This window comes from Solea senegalensis, unplaced genomic scaffold (assembly GCF_019176455.1).
Source record: "Solea senegalensis isolate Sse05_10M unplaced genomic scaffold, IFAPA_SoseM_1 scf7180000017421, whole genome shotgun sequence".
NCBI lineage: Eukaryota > Metazoa > Chordata > Actinopteri > Pleuronectiformes > Soleidae > Solea > Solea senegalensis.
In genome coordinates this window covers 3,178-14,649 of record NW_025322396.1, presented here as the reverse complement: position 1 = coordinate 14,649, position 11,472 = coordinate 3,178, and the positions used below count along the sequence as shown (strand labels likewise).

At 42.1% G+C, this 11,472-nt stretch overlaps 1 long non-coding RNA gene across 1 annotated transcript; it reads left to right on the top strand.

Annotated features, from left to right (window-relative positions):
- Positions 1–7,101: 7,101 nt before the first annotated feature.
- Positions 7,102–11,204, top strand: LOC122764460. The gene is made up of 8 exons (XR_006359701.1): positions 7,102–7,318; positions 7,428–7,498; positions 8,831–8,882; positions 9,617–9,674; positions 9,756–9,916; positions 10,058–10,171; positions 10,303–10,423; positions 11,090–11,204. It is a non-coding gene; the product is annotated as an uncharacterized LOC122764460 (long non-coding RNA).
- The last annotated feature ends 268 nt before the right edge of the window (positions 11,205–11,472 follow it).

Below are 11,472 nucleotides of genomic sequence, written 5' to 3'. Positions count from 1 at the left end.
TGCTTTGATCTGGTTCAAGTGACAAATAATCCATGCAGAGTAACTCCAAGGGACGAGTGGTTTTAATGTTAACAAGTGGTGCTGATCTCTCTGGGAGCGCCTTGCGTCTCACACAACGGTTGCAGGTCTTAATCTTAGTTTCAATGTCAGCTGCCATGCAGGGCCAGAAAAACCGGGACTGTACAAGGTCTAGGGTCCGCTCGAGGCCCATGTGGCCCATGTCATCATGCAAGCTTGTAAGCACGATTGACCTCAGCTCCTCCGGTAACACCAGCTGAAACAAGACTTCTTCTCCATCTCGCCTCCTTCTGTACAAGATGTCCTCTTGCAGTTCGAGGCGGTTTAGCTCCCTCAACAACCGCACAAGGTCTGGAAGTTCTTGCCTTGCTGTTGGGGGACCCTTTTCCCCAGTCACCATCTGGTAGATAACCTCTCTTATGACTGGATCCTCGCTCCCAAATGGTGGAACGACCTCCCCATCGACATCCGGACAGCTGAAAGCCTCCACATCTTCCGACGCCGACTAAAAACACATTTCTTCCGACTCTACCTCGACTAAGACGAAAAAAAAAACAAAAAAAAAAACAAAAAACTTGTACATCGCACTTATGACTAGCACTTAATTGTTTGTTCTACTTGAAGCTCTTACTTACTTCTAGCTCTTATATGTACCCAAATGTTTAAATGCACTTTTGTAAGTCGCTTTGGATAAAAGCGTCTGCTAAATGACATGTAATGTAATGGATCAGCACGTTGCTTTTCCTTAAGGCTGAGGTGTGACAGGGAGGGAACAACTGGTAAGCCATGGAGGTTCTCGCTGGCATAACAGTCAGGAAGGGCTTTAGCTGACAGGCTCAGAGACTTGACCAAGGCAATGGGACTCCCTGCCGAACTGCTGGACTGATTGGTGACAAGACAGCGGTGACAGATGGCAGAGATAATGTCTGTGTTGAGTTCTTCCAATTCACCAGATTTAATGACTCGCTCTGTCGTAAACTTGTTGATCAGGTCCCAATCTTTCTGTTCTGTGAGGTCAGTAGGGTGGCTGTGAGGGCGGCGAGATAGAGCGTCAGCGTCAAGGTTTTGCTTCCCAGCCCGATATTGCAGCTTGAAAGTGTAGGTGGACAGGGCAGCAAGCCATCTGTGACTGGCGGCGTCTAACTTTGCAGTTGTTAACAGGTAAGTGAGCGGGTTGTTATCAGTCACTACCACAAAGCTGGCTCCATACAGATAGTCATGGAACTTTTCGCACACACTCCATTTCAATGCAAGAAATTCTAACTTGTGTGCAGGATACCTCGACTCGCTCGCTGACAGGCCACGACTGGCATAGGCGATTACTCTCAGCCGACCCTCTTGCTCTTGGTATAGAGCTGCTCCAAGCCCAGTGGTACTGGCGTCAGTATGCAAAATATATTGCAGCTTTGGGTCAGCAAAGCCAAGAACTGGGGAACTGGTCAACTTTTCAATGAGCATTTCAAATGCAAACTGGCAGGTGGGGGACCATCGCTCTCCAAAGGGCTGTTTCGAGTCATGGGTTTTTACTGGACTGGACCTTTTCTGAACTTTGGAGGTAGGTGTATAGCCACGCGTCAAATCATTGAGGGGTTTTGCAATGGCGGAGTACCCTTTTATGAACCTCCGGTAATATCCAGCGAATCCCAGGAATGATTTGAGCTCCTTCAGGGTTCTTGGAATTGGCCACGATTTTAGAGCAAAGATCTTATCTGGATCAGTCTCGACCCCCTTCTCTGAAACAATGTGTCCCAAGTATTTAACGGACGTCTGGAAAAATTTACATTTCTCGGGAGAAAGCTTGAGACCGTATTCTTCCAAGCGATGTAATACTTGCAGCAACCTCCGCTCGTGTTCCTCCAGTGTATCTGAGAAGACAATAAGATCATCAAGATAAACCAGAACTTCTTTTAGATGTAGATCTCCCATGCTCTTCTCCATTAACCGCTGGAATGTTGATGGAGCATTTGTTACTCCTTGAGGCATTCGGTTGAATTCCCAAAATCCAATGGGTGTCACAAAAGCCGTTTTAGTTTTGTCTTCTTCATTCATTTCGATCTGATAATATCCAGATTTAAAATCGAGAACACTGAACCATTTGGACCCGGACAAAGCAGACAGCGACTCCTCCAGGTTTGGCAGGGGATAGGCATCTTTAACGGTCTGAAGGTTCAGTCTTCTGTAATCAATGCACAACCGTATGTCACCATTCTTTTTACGGACAACAACAATTGGCGATGAAAATGACGACTCCGATTCACGAATGACACCAGCCTCTAGAAGGTCCCTTAGATGCTGTCGGACTGCTTCAATGTCTTGAGGGTGGATGGGCCTAGCCCTGTGCTTGAATGGAGTTTCATCGTGTAGCTTTATGCGATGTTTCACCTTGTCTGTGCATCCAAAGTCCATATCACTAAGTGCAAAAACATCAGGAATGTTGTTGAGCTTCTCAGTGATTCTCCTCTTCCACTCTGGTGGAATAGGTGATTCTCCAAAATCCAACTTCAGAGTAGGGGAAGTTTCTGATGATGACCGGCTTGTTGACACAGTGTGCGATAAGATCTGGGGCGAAACTGCCAGTTCAGCGATGGTAGAGAGAGGTGGGATGGTCACGTCCTGATCCGACTCATTGCTGAGGATGACTGTGATCTTCTCTTGGGGTTGACTTGGGAGCATGATCAAAGAGCTTTTGACACACAGCCCACCTGGCAGTGGTGAAGCTGGATGCTCCACAAGGGCCCATTGACCAGGAAACAGCATGCTGGTGTGGATGGAACCATCTATGAGGGTGGTGTGACCAGCAGGGACGAGGATGGGAGCTTTGCTGGCTAACCTTACCACTCCATTGCTGCCCACCTGGTGTTGCTGGTGGCGGATCTGCAGTAGTTTCAGCACTGCTTTGTAGCCATGGCCAGTCGGCTGGAAGTTAGTGTATTCACTTCCAATGTACTGGTTGTACAGCGGCTCCAAGGTGTTCATGCCAATTAACACTGGGGACTGATGGGCTCCAACGTCAGGAACAACAAGTGCTAGCGTGGAGACATCCAAATCAACTCCCAGAAACTCACTGGGGAATGTAACCACCATCTCCACATATCCAAGATAAGGAATTACTTGCCCCGCGGCTCCTTCAACTTGCAGTAAATCACGCAAGGGTTTAACAGATTGGTTGGCGAAATGCTGGTTGTAGAACGACACCGGGATCGTAGTGACTTGCGATCCTGTATCCAACAAACAGTGAAATTCTTCACCAGAGATTTTGATGTTGGCTGTGCAGCAGGATCCAACCAGGCCTTTGGGTAACCTAGCTGGAACAGCGGGAGTAATCTGGGTTAATTCATAACATTCAACATGGTTTCTCTGGTTAGGACATTGTCGGAGTATTCGATTTCTGCCATCTTTGCTGCTTTTCGCTGAACTGCTTCCTCTTTGCGGCGACAAGTGCAGAGTTTGGGGGATTGTCACAATGAGTCTTTATATGGCCATCTTCACCACACCGATAGCAGTAGCCTGGCTTGGGAACAGAAGACGGGTTCTTTGATGGCTTGCCCGCCCCCTGCCCCTCACCCCACTTGTGACCAGGTGTGGGTTTGAAAGCAGTGGATTGACTGGAGCTTGACCGGACAACAGTGAGATTTGCAAGCTGCTTCTGTATATCGGCCAGTTGTTGAGCGAGTTGCTGCGTGATGTTGGTAAGTGCAGCAATCTCTCCTTTTCCTGCACTGTCGGTGTAGGCATACTGCATGTTAGTGGCAGCTCTGGGTCGTGAAGAGCCTAGATGTTGCTTCATGCGAATAGTTTTTGCAGCATCTCGATCTTCCTCAGTTCGTAGAAGTAGCAGAAATTCAGCAAACGATGGGGGATTATGTTTCCGTTGCTTTAATTGGAGTTCTATGATGAGAGAATTGTCCCAACAGCCACGGCAGAACTGAGTCAGTAGGTGTCGATCAAAGTCTTTATTTAAAACTCCGCCTCGTTTCACAGCCTGGTTCAACGCCACTTGCAGACGTTGCAAATAGTGGGACGGTTTCTCTCCAGCATCCTGGAATGTGTCCATGAATTTGGCGTATAGCTCATCGCCATCCTGCACCGTACCGTACGCTGAATCAAGTGTCTGTAGATACACTGTTGGTGGAGTGTCGGGTTTCAAGTGCTTAATCACATCAGCAGCAGGTGGTAACAAGCTGTCAAAGATCCTTCGTGAACGCTGTAGGTCGGACACTGCAGGATCTTGTAATAGCAGTTCAACTCCGGAACGCCATGTGTCGTAATCTGACTCGGTTTGAGTTCTGGGTGATCTTCCAGAGAATGTTCTCAGACGCTGTGCAGGGTGCATAGCACTGTCGCTGTTCTTGACGATATGCTCAACCACATAGCGTTGAACTTCAGGTGGATTAAGGTTAGCATGTGACATAGCTGGTAACGAGGATCTTGAGGCGGGTTGGGCTGTAGGGTCCGGCTGGGCCCTTGTGCGTGGTTCTGTGCTCTGGTCTGAAGAAGCAGGTCCAAGTGAATGACCAAAGGTGGCAGCAGAGAGCAGTGCTGGGGTCGACAGATTGACTATGACAGCAGACGGTGGCTTTCCATCATCCAACGAAGTCTCCACATCAGTAGCAGTAGGATCAAGCTGGGTGACTGACTGACCAAACAGAGACATTACCCCGTTAAGGACAACCGCAAAATCTTGGCCTGTCCATTTCGCAACTTTTTGTAATTCAGAGAGGTAGTTCTTAGTTTGTGACCTCCCAACCTCATGCGCGCAGACAGTAGATAGGTCCAAGATCTTATAAGTAACATCATCGCCATCACACTCATATATATACGGTAGAAGTGGACGTAACGCAACTACTGCAGCGGTGGAATTATATTCAACCACAATCGACTGGTGAAAAACAGAATCGGGTTCATCATCGATACGTTCAAATTTTAAAATAGAACCGTACTGCTGTAAAAAGTCGACTACTTCATCATCTGTTTCAGTTTTTGTTGCTTCCTTTATCAAAACTGCATTCGGAATCTTAATGCCACGCTTCTCGAATATGTCCATTATTATTATTACCACTACACAAATATATGAATATATGAAAACCAAAAAAAACCACAAATGTTCAAGTCTTTCTCCACTCCTGGCTAGCTCGCCACAATATGTAACATGTACACTACCCTAATAAGGTACAATTAGTTTAACAGATAGCTATTATTTAGATGCGTTTCGAAAGTCTAAGGTTTGGGCTGAATTCAGAAGAACAGGTCTGACTCTAGGAGTGGAGAGGAAGACACAGAACGCAGTTTAAGTTTGGTGACACCATATAATTGTGAACCATTACCAGAATTATTTAACAAAATACAAATGGCCATTCATATACAACAATACAATATGTACAGTTCCGATCATATATATATACAAATTGACAATAAATAAGTTTTAGGGAACAGTCTGTATTAATGGGTGAATGTGTGTAATGTAGGTGTGGAATGTTAAATGAGTGTAAGGGCAGAGAGAGAGAGGAGCGCCTGTGCCAAGGAGCCTCCTACCAGCCCGACCAAAGCAGTGGAGGTTTCCAAGGATCTTCAAACTTGACTATACTCTTATACTTCTCGCCATCACCTGGCCTGTATGGAAAACAGGACCTATTAAATATCTCATAATCACATAATAATCCCAATACATATCAGTATATCAATCACAATATTGTACAATATAATTAAATCACTATAAATAAATAACAATATTTGTTATATTACAATATTAATCAATCATTTCAGTATCACCAACAACCTTAGCATGCTTAATATTTTCTGTGGTAGGACATATTCAAAGAAACAGGCATTTACCGCATCAAGTAATATGTAGCGTTAGCGCAACTCACCAATTCCATGATTCATTTAGACTAGGTCTCCGAATCGTATGATCAGCGGCTCCGGTAGTCGGCTCCTATGTTTCAACATTAGGTTACTGTAATGCATTTAGTTCCAGAGTGTTTAAATTACGATATTCCGCGGCGTACTACAACGTACCTCCTGCAAACATTTCCCCGGCGTGCTCCTCTCACTGCTGCCGGCAGCGAGCCCCAACGGAGTTATGTTACGGCGCAATGTGATGACGTAACGACGCGACGAAATGACGTAACGGCACGACGTAATGACACACGGCATCATTTAACGCTTCACAAAAAAAAGGGAATAATAATGACAATGGGGTTTTTCACCCGGGTTACATAAACACTTAATGTGAGTTGTTCAATGGTTTTGTCTAAGTGTATAGGAATGTATGTTGCAGATTTCTCAAAAGCCACTTGAGCTCTTTTCTTCGTGTTATTATTTTCCAAACTTGACACCAGCTGGGGGTATATAGGTTGACATTTGTTTATATTGCTGAATATGTATGTTAATTGTTTATTTTCTGAATAAGTACTATTGTGTTCATTTTCATGTCTCTTGGGCTAAACCACTTCCACCTAACTTTGTGTTGTTGGCTCAGCACAATTAATTCATGTACTGCACTGTTTTAAAAAGTAGTTGTAACTACCATATTAAATTAAGTAACTCATAATCATATCATACATGTTTAAATGGCATTACAAAATTACATTAGTATGTTACATTTACCCTTACAAATCTAGTTGGACTGACCACTGGTAATTAAGTAACACTAATGCAAATGCATCATGTTGACCCATCATATTTACATTCAGGTCACTCAACAAAATTGTTTCTTGCTAAATTAAAGCATTTTATTTAGGTGGAAATTATTTCCATAATTTTATTATGTTCCGGGAACAAGTTATTTTTTTGAGTGAACTAACACAGAATAGCAACAATGACCAAGCAATACACAAACAATTAGAGAAAAAGAAAAAAGGTATTTAGGTCTATATATTTATTAAAAGCAACAGCAATTCTTTAAACAACGGCGATTTTTTAATTAACAATGACAAGGACGTAAACAAATAGACCATAACATCTTATACATATATATATATTTAGGTTTATATATATATATATATATTTATATATATATATATATATATATATATATATATACATATATATATGTGTGTGTATATATATATTAGTGTGTTATTTGACCCAGAGGACCCCCAGAACAATGCAACGTTTGTGGAATGTTTTAAATAAAGTTATGGTTAAAAAAAGTCAGTCACAGTGCACATGTTTTCAATAATAAGCCCCGCCCCAAACATTTCAAGCTTTCACACCGGATTGGCTGACCGTTGTGCCACTATTTAAACTCCTGTGTTGACAGCTGCACCAGAGGGAGAGGAGATGCTGACAGATCACAGATGTAAGTTTGACGTTACTTTGTTTCCTCACTGACATCAGTCTTCTTCTCATCTCTTGTCTTTAATGAAACGATCACAGTCACCTGTTTGTGTCTCACTCTCTGTTTGCAGCATCAACGCAAACCTGCTGCAAACCCGGACTGGTATTCATGGACGGACTGAACTGGATTCGGTTTGCTGGTGTGAGTACAACAGAAACTCATCACAACCAAACAGAAACAAACACACTTAACACTTAAATGTAAGTGTACAATCAAACTTTAACACATTTTTTTAATCATATGACATTTAAACTAATATTTAGTTTGGAATGAGTATCACATAAAACCTGAAGTGGAACTCCACTGAATATTATCATTATTATTATTATTGTTACTGAGTTATGGCGAAAAAAACCCATGTCAGTGTTTTGTAACCTAAGAAAACCAATGTGATGTAAGTAATTATTGAACAGTCTATTTATTAATTTAAATAATGAATGACACTTTAGTCATTTCTTAATGGTGTATTTATGTATTTAAATAGTTAATGACTGACTTCAGTAATTATTTAATGGTGTATTTATTAATATGAATCATCTGAAAAGGCTTGGGTTTCTAGTAACTAACTGGTGCTAACTAACTCAGCAGCCAGGAGTCACACTGTGAGTGGCTAATTGGAAGAATCAGTACAGGAGAGGAAAGTAGAGGAAACCAGGTGCATGTACAGTGAATTTGGTCAATATCGCTCCTTGCAATAAAGAGTTACAGGGTGCAGTCACTTCTCGGCAGGGCCTGCCGAGAAGTGACTGCACCGTACAACTCTGGATTGTTAGGGCTTACATTCTCTGTCTTTTCAGCATGAGCAGTCGAGGAAAACTGGTGCATGTACAGTGAATTTGGTCAATATCGCTCCAATATCTGGCTCTGGTTGTGTGTTTTCTACTTTCATTGGCCACACTATTAAGTACACAGGGTATGATGGTGGTGGCAGTGACACGTGCTGTGGTCTTCTGCAGGTTCAATGTGTTGTGCCTTCAGATGGTGTTCTGCACACTTTGGTTGCAGTGATTTGAGTTCCTTTTGCTTTCTTATCGTGGCCTTTCTTCTGATCTTTGACCTCAACATGGCATGACTGGATATTTTCTGTTTTTCACACCGTGGTTGTGCAAGCAGTTTGTCAAATACTACCAGTAACCATGCCACATTAAAAGCTCCTTGAATCACCTTTCTTCCTAATGCTGATAGTCTGTTTGAACTTGATTTGGGCGTCCTGATCATGTCTACCTGCCTAAATGCAATGACTTACTGCCATGTGATTGGCTCATTCAATCAGTGTGTTCATAAACAACAGAAAATGTGTACCTAATAAATTGGCAGGTGTGTCTGTTTAAATCCAACCAGGATATAGAAGGGATATAGAAAGCAGTTTATAGTAGACATGTAGTTTTTCCTCTGCAGGCATAGATGGGTGGAGTTTGCACTGCAGCTTCTGTGGCGTTTGTTTTGTTCACCGTTGTTGTCGCTCTCCCACAGTGTGTAAGCTGACCATTCGTGCCAGTATTCAAACTGCTGACAGATCACAGATGTAAGTTTGACGTTACTTTGTTTCCTTGTTTCCTCACTGACTCCAGTCTTCTTCTCATCTCTTGTCTTTTAATGAAACCATCACAGTCCCATGTTTGTGTCTCACTCTCTGTGTGCAGCAACAATGCAAACCTGCTACAAACCACAGACTGGATTCGGTTTAGTGGCATGAGTACAACAGAAACTCATCACAACCAAACAGAAACAAACCACAAACACACTCAACACTTGAATGTAAGGAAGCGAATGTCTGTTGAATATCCAACCTGAAACTGATTTCAGCGCGGTACGTTGTCGGCGTAACCTCGGCCTGTCCTGATGAAATGATCCGCTGGCTCAGACGTCTCTCAGATGCTTGGTGTGATCCATAGATTTGTGGTTGACGTGTTATTTTGTTTTTAATGTAGACATTTTGGATAGTATTAATAATTGATTTTACCTTCGAATTTTAGATTTATATTAAAGTCGCACGGTCACTGCATATGTATTTTGTTAAAATCCCAAGTCTCCACCTCACCTGCCTCCTCACTGCCACACCTACCTGGATCACACCCCTAATCCTATATAAACCGCCCCTTCCGCCCTTTGACCCCCCTATTTTCCCTCCAAACAATCCACGAGAACAAAGGGACACTGGCTGTGAGTTTTATGGACGTTCACTCATTTAATGATTCATTTGGTTGATACTACATCTTGTCTGAAGACTTACTTATTGTTTGTGTTTCATTATACTAGAATCCTGAGTTTAATCCTTTGCTAAAGAGAGGAAAGTAAGAGTGGACGTATTATTGATGTAAGTCTAAGACAACCTCATTTCTTATTGTATATTTGATACTTTCTAGATTGTAATATTTCCTTTATCATTTTCATATAGACAAAATCATCCACCATTACCCCTCATCACCAACTACCGTTTACTTGGAAATAAAATATTGGAACTTGGAAAGCTGCCTGGATCCTGTGTTTAAATGTGCACCCAACATATGATGTTCAGTGAATCACCGCCACTATAGTGTACAGTTTTTTCATATTTGTGTATGTATTTTAATATAAATGTAAAATTGTAAGTTCAAATAAATAATACATTAACTGTCAGTCGATGTAGTGATATCTATGAGTAGTCTAGTGAAAAACAGACGTAGCACCTTCAGTAGCTCCTTGTGTTTTATGTCACAGGTCTCCATCAACATATGCAGCGCACCTTTGCACTCAGGCATGAAGAAACTGGGAATTCAGCTCCTCCTTGCCAAACTAAAAGAGACACGACCTGCACTCTTTAGTGAAGCTCAAGTGAGTGAAAGCGGATGGTGACACCCACACACTGTCAAAGTCATCGTTGTAGCAATGCTTTAGCTGGAAAAGAGTTTTAATATGTTACGTCTAGTCGTGCCAAAATGTCCTGTGCTTTGTTTTCCATGCAGCTCTACAGTGAATTCCACAGAATCACCAATCCATATCTACCATTGTCCTTCTACACTGCACTTGACAAATATGCACCCCAGCTGCTGAAACTTGAACAGAAGAGGAAGACTGGAAGTTTTGGTGAGAAGATGGAAGATGTTTTGATGGCATATGAGGACCATTTGCATTACATTGCTGTTGAATGTGAGGAGTAGAGCTTAACACCCCCCTGTGCAAACAGGACAAAAACATGACTGCAGCTAGAACAGCAGCCCTGGCTGGCCTGCTGCTGTATTTAAAGGAGGATTCCACTGTTTCAACAAAAGTCTTTTTTCTATTCTCCTTTTCCCATATCCATAGATCAGTACATTCATATTCAAAGCAAAGTCACTGATGCTTTCTGCTGTGTGTTTATTGTGTCTTTAACATCTTTTACTATTGGTACTACAAAGATTCAGATACATGTGTGTGTGTGTGTGTAAACTGATCTTTATCAGATATTTTGACAAAACCTCAGTAACAAGTGAACACACAGACTGGAACTCTCTCCTCATCATATAGAAGGAGAAAAGAAGGGTGATGATCTTCCCTAAATAAGCTTGTATTCTCAGTTTGGTATAAGATGTGAGTACAGTGTAACGCTACATTTCACAACTAATACATGCAACATGTTTACCTTTTTATTGACAGCGCTTCTATTTGACTATTGCATCAAGTAGTGATGATGACATCATGTTTTCTTTTTTAAGTTGAATGATTTGTCTGAATACACTGAAAACACTGAACATGTGTTTGTTCCCTTTTCAGGATGAGTTGGAAGCAACCCAAGAGGGGCAGTGGCTCTGGTGGCAGTAGTGAATGAAGATCAGGTTCCTGCTGGAGTTCCCTTTGAAACTCACCATGTGTCTCTGGTCCTCACAATCAGGTTGTAATGGCTCACGCACTGATCTATGATCTCCATTTCAAGTTGTCAGAAGTAGAATGTAATAATTTGATTTAGTAGAAAGAAAAGAGTCAAGTCAACTTAAGTATTAACATTTGTATAAAGAAGATCATTTCAGTTCAGATGAATCCGTTTCACATAAGTGTCACATACTTAGTAGTTTTGATTAACTGAATGTAATTAGGACAATGCACTTTACCCAGGTTACTTTAACAACAAATACTTGAGTTACTTGTACTCAAATCAA